We start from the raw sequence: 6,344 nt of genomic DNA, 5'->3' as shown, positions 1-6,344 counted from the left end.
TATATATATATATATATATATTCTGTACATTAAATCTAACGTTAGAATTTATGTCATGTCTGTTTCAGAAATTCTATTATGTTCTAAGAATTTATCGTGTTAGAGGAGAACATTTCTTGTATATTTCAACTAATATAATACATTAATTGTTATAAAATAGTGAAATATGAGAAATATAAACATATAAATATGAAAATTATTCGTGACATAAATATTAATTATTTGTAATCGAACATCACAATAATTAAAATAAAATATGAAAAACTGTTTTCATGGGTTATTTTGGAGATGTGTGTGTGTAATATTGTATAACAAAATTTTCCGATATTCTATATTTATCCAATATTCTTTATCATTATTATTACATGATAAAGTATGAAAGAAATTCAATGTATATAATCGAGATAAAATAAAATGACACTTCACGCGAAATAACTCACAATATATTAAATGAAATAGTATGATTTACATTTGCGATGTGCAAATGAAGTAGTATCATGTATTATGTATTTACTTCGAAGGGCGCAGCCAAGATGCAGATATATGAAAAAGACGTGATGTTATACATTTCATAAAGTCATATATGGATTTTTCGCTTTCGAATGTCGCCAGCAGTATAAAGCGCCTTACGATAAATTTTCACCGTTTCGGACCATCGCGTATACAAGTGTAAACGATAGTGCGGGCGTGCATATGCAAAGACGCGTTCGCATGTCCTGTTGATTTGTACTCTTTCTACGGATAGAATACGAAATTCGAGATAAAGCAATTTTGGACAAATCTTTATCTTAATATAGATCGTTAAGATCGATTTTTATTCGCGTTTTATATGTTCAAGATTTTAATTATACAGCACACATATATAAACTTTATTAAAAACTTTATTAAAAAAATTATTATATAAAATTTTATATGAAGTAACTTTATTCAATATGGCTTATCAAAGTGTTCCAAAGTTTATTAAATCCAACATTGAAAACTAGTGATTAAATTCAAAATAGAAAATATTTTTGAACGTTAATTGAAAACATAAGACATTTTCAATATTTACACGGAAGCAGTGAAGACTTAATCTTTCATCACCATTTTACCTTTTATGACATAAACATAGATGATATTTTTATTGTAAATTTAAAAAAAACCGATACATGGTAGAGCTTGCTGTTGCGCTCTAATAAAACTTGATGGTGTTAACATTATACGTGTTCAAGACTGTCAATTGGGAGCTGTTTATAGCCGCGGTAGCACGAATATTTCGTCCGTGCCTTCAATGACCCAAAGTACAATCCGCATAAATAATTTTTTTCAAAAGAATGTTTCGCTCTCTTTTGTATTTTACATGTTTTTGGCGGTAATTTCAATGGTTACAATAATTTTGCTTTAAAATAGACGTTCGATGTTTTTTTAGAATTTTTTTTATTCAAATCATTGAAGTTCTAATTATATTTTGACTTAAGATGGATTTTTTAATGTTTTTTTATAATTATTTTCACTAATATTAATAAAGTACTGATTATATTTTTTACACTGTTTACAAATAACTATTTTTATAAAAATAATGTTTATATAAAATAAGTTTATAAAAATATGTTTACAAACTGTTCATAAATAATTAAATTATTTTTATAAATAATGCACTGTAAGAATAATTTTTTTTCTCAAAAAAGCTTAATTTTTGCGTCCATAAAAATCTTTATTTTTGGGTGCTCAAACAATTCAACTTTTTAAATCCAACATTATTATACTACTTTTTTTTTTAAGTATATAATGTTATAGTCTTAAGTGTATAACATAAAAAAGTTTTGTTTTTATTCAGGGTAAAAGTACTAAGTGCGGATCAGTTCGAGATTATATATTATATTTAAATATTATAATTACAGTCCATCAAATGATGTATATCACAAGATTCTTTAGCATTTGTTTTATCTTTTTAAGTGTTAGTTGTTTTTTTATTTATTAGCAACAGAGGTATATAATTGTCATTACTCTATTTAATTAAAACATATAAAACGGAACCAAAATGAAATAAAATCCGTAATGTAATTTTATGATTATAATTATAATTATGATTATAATTATTTTACAATTATAACACTATTAATTATTGTATTAATTGTTCGATTGTTCTGGATTAAAATATGAATTTTTTTAAGAGTGAACCACAATTGATGGTCTTACAAAAAGGTTATGAATTTTTAACCGATATCACGTTTTTTCAAAACTTTTACTCAGATTTCAATATATCGTAACAAATAAATAAAATACAGTTCGATTTTTATTATAGTGAAAACTTGTTAAAGGTTTTACAAGTGTATAAGAATTTTTTCAGATTTTTATAGTCCGGAACCATAAAAAAATATCCTATTTCCCTCAACGACTCAGAGTGTAAACTATGATCGAAAATTTCGAGGTTGTTGAGGAATTTTGATGGAGGGTTAATTATGCATGAAATCTACAAACACGAAGTGGGCCATATTGAATACTAAGCTAATATTCGGCCATATTAGGTGCAGTTACCTTAGATATCTTAATTTGTGTTACAACTCAATTATTCAGCTATTAATCTTTTACATACGAATGCTGTATATGTTTATCAAGCTAAGATTGTGAAAATTGTGTAAGTTTTCTTCATGTCTGCGTCTTACTGTACATGTGACAATTCGTTGCCATGAAAACAAATCGTGCGACATGTAGTTGTTCTAAAGGTGATAAGGTCTACCGAACCACGCGCTAATTTCGAGCCGACAGTTCCATAATCGGCCAACCGTGGTAGGCCAAGTTTACACAACCCGTACATGCGGCTTCCTCTCAAGAAACTTTCCAATTTCGCAACATTGCGAGGACGGACCGTAAGCCCGTATAGCGTGTTGTACGGAACTCTACGATACGTCCTGCAGAGCTTAATCCTACTTTTCTCTGCGTCCCGTCGCGTTTTCTAGAATATAGGTAGGTCCTTCGATGCACCCCGTCGCGTCCGAGGGCGTCGCTGCAGTATCCACGTGTCCCGTAATATTGGCTGTATATCACGATTATATCCGGAAGGCCGTCCGATACATCGGACTTGCTATGATACTACATAACCTTCGAAGGTTTTATGCACGCTGTTAGCAAAGCGATGGTCCATTTTCCTTGCACGCTCCTTTTTCCACTAGAACCGGAGAATGACATTTCTTATCGTCACGATGCACCGCGTGTCTCTCGCTCGCGACCTCTGTCCAATTTTGAGCATACTGGAGTTATGAATTGAGTCACTAAAAAATTGTTGTAACTTAGGCGGAAAATTTTTAGAATTAGGTAAATTGCTGCAAAAAGTTATTTTAATTTTTGCTTATGATATGTCACTCTAATTCATTTAAAAATTTAAAAATTTATGAATAGAGGAAAGTCATCGATATTGACACTGACTTAGGTCTCCTAAAGAAATCCTCGAGGGAGAAATAAAGATCCTTATTTCTCGAAAATTAATTATTGCACTTTATTAACCCTTGGTGATCATATTTCCTGAGAATTATATGTTAGTCACGTAGGGAGCAAAATGATTTCAACATTTTAATTGATTGTCGTATTTACATCTTCTGTTCTTTAAAATTACAAAAATTACTGAACTTTAGATATTGTATGGAAATGCAGTGGCTTTTTAAAGATTTTAATTTTAACATATATTTTTAAAAATTGCAAAGACTGACGTCTAAGGATTAAAAAACTTAAAATAACAGGACTCTTAATGTTTAAAGTACGACAACATGATATAAAAGGTTAATAAGAGTCAGAAAACATAAAAAATCTCCATTACTCATTTAACTTAATTGTGTAACGAAAACAGTCGCTTTCTTAATCTATGAATAATAATTTTTACTGCGTCGGAATTTTTTGTACATCTGAAGAGGACCTAAATATAAGGTCGAAATATGTATTGTACTTAGTATTGTATTCTGTAGCGTTTAATTTTTCTATTTTCTGTAGTTGTCTAAGGAATAATATATGGCAAAAAGAGTATTTCGGACATTGGATAAAAGACAGTTTAAGTTCCGTTTTAAAAAAAAGACTGTAGAAATATAAAGTCTCACATCTTTTCGGGGTCCCCTAATGAATACGAAGGATTAATACTGATAAAATATGATTTTGTTTAAGTAATTAAAAAAGTAACAAACTTATGATTTATATTTGTAATTTGTTTTGATACAAAATTAGCTAAAAACAAATTCTACGAATAGAAAAATAAATTTTTTATAATTTTCTTTTACAAATTGCATAATTTAAATAATAGTGATTATATTATTGATAATTTATATTATATCGTTTTATATATTTGTAGTTTCCTTAAATCAATTTTTATTTATATTTTTTTCTTATTTTTTCATACTACGCGATTTTTAATATAAAATCGGGCTGCACAGCGTAAACCGACACACCTATCTTTAAGATAGACCATAAGCTAACTTAATCTTTATAGTTTTGCATTGAAGTGTCAAATAGCTCTTCGAAACTGAAGGCAATTGTGTATTTATGGGAACCTTAAAAAAAAATAACTGTGTGTTACATGCTTGTATTTTGCAGAACAACATAAAACATGCATATAAATAAATGAAAAACGTTTTATATTAAGTGAAAGATTCTAAAAAATATTATATACATTCTTGGTAGGTATTTTATATAAATAACTGATCCTGTGAAAAAAAAGAATAAGAATATGTGATATTAACTGCTATATCAGTTTTAGGATCCATTTAGGACACATTTCCGCTTATCTTACGAAAAAGTTAATTACGCAAAAGTATTATAAAAACTGTTATATTATCTAATAGAAGATACTTTCTAGTTTGTATTTATATTTTTAAAGTTTTGTTTTTAGCTTTTATTTAAAAAAATATTATCCAAAAATAAAGTTTATTATAGCATGAAAAAAATGATACTTTTCGCCTATTAATATAATTTGCTTATAAGAACTATAGTACAATTGTGGTAATCTAACTATAGTTCTTATGATCAAATTGTATATTGATGGGCGAAAAAAATAATTATTTTAAGTTGTGGCAACCATAACGTTTTTTCTGAATAAAAAAATTTATGAATAAAGAAAAAACCTTCCTCTAATTTGTTTATTACTAATTAGTTCAATGACGCTTATTTCTTCTTTATTCTCTCTCTCTCTCTCTCTCTCTCTCTCTCTCTCTCTCTCTCTCTCTCTTATGGATAGTGATTTTTTAAAATATTATATTGTACTAATAAATAACTTCGTTATTTTCTTATGTTTGATTGTAATATGGTAGGACAAGATAATTGGAGAACTTAAATTTTAATAGCTTTAATATATACATATATAAATATTCTAATATTCTAACCAGAAATTAGTAATTATAAAACAACGCTAATTCTTTTTAATTTTGATAGAAATAAATAACAGATTACCAAATGGCATTTATTAAACTTTAAAACGGCATCGAAAATTATATACAATGCATTAGAGATCGCAATTTTTTGAAAGCACGTGATCAGTTTTTTTAAAACAGATTATGCTGTATTATACAGATTTATTCAGAATTCAACAATGTTATTGAGGTGATGACTTATATTCCGCACTGATATTCCCTCGTACATCCGGAAGGAAAAGACCGAAACGCATCGAGCAGCATATTCAGTTCCGCGATAGCGGAACGCGGATAATGCGCTGGAAAATCGGGCCTCCATCGGCACAAACCGATCGGAAAAACGTACTTCCGGTGACGAAATATGAGGGTTGGTTGGGGATATCCGATATCGTTGGACGAGAAACAATACGCATATGGATGCAATGAAATAATTTTCACACGGCTTACTGTATCAAAAACGCACACTACGTCTGCGGGGCTTATCGGTTTGCAATGAAAAACATAAATGACGTGCGATCTGCAAATGGATTTAGGATGAATCATGAGGAAAAAGTTTTGGAGCTTTTTAAAGAGATAATACGGCTCGGCAATATGGGTCACACCACGGTATTATTGCCCTAGATATCTTTTTATACACACCACGGGAGATATAGCCATTAAATTTAATATATCGCGCCCCGTTCATGTTTCTTCTTTTTTTCTTTCCCGCCAACTTATCGACCTCCGTGTCGAATTTGAGGCTCCGGGAGAGAGACAAACGAAGGGCAAAAAGATACGTTTATTAATATTTTATAATTTCTTTAATTAAGTTCCTTTTTAATAATTCTTTTTTAATTATTTCATACATATAAATAAAAAATATTGGAATACAACAAATAATTAAATGGAAACGAAAACATTTACAATAGCTGTCAAAAGTTCAAAAATTCCATTTATGTGCTATTTGATTTAAATTTAGTTAAAAATAAAATGTAA

General features: G+C 28.9%; 1 protein-coding gene across 1 annotated transcript in view; it reads right to left on the bottom strand.

The window, feature by feature from the left end:
• The window catches only part of LOC108752198 (lachesin), a 393,798-nt gene that overhangs the window by 363,723 nt on the left and 23,731 nt on the right, over nucleotides 1-6,344 (bottom strand). The window lies entirely within an intron of this gene.

Source organism: Trachymyrmex septentrionalis, unplaced genomic scaffold (assembly GCF_001594115.1).
Source record: "Trachymyrmex septentrionalis isolate Tsep2-gDNA-1 unplaced genomic scaffold, Tsep1.0 scaffold59, whole genome shotgun sequence".
Taxonomy (NCBI): domain Eukaryota; kingdom Metazoa; phylum Arthropoda; class Insecta; order Hymenoptera; family Formicidae; genus Trachymyrmex; species Trachymyrmex septentrionalis.
Note: the sequence above shows the minus strand (reverse complement) of the source record. Positions and strands in the feature narration are given on the sequence as shown.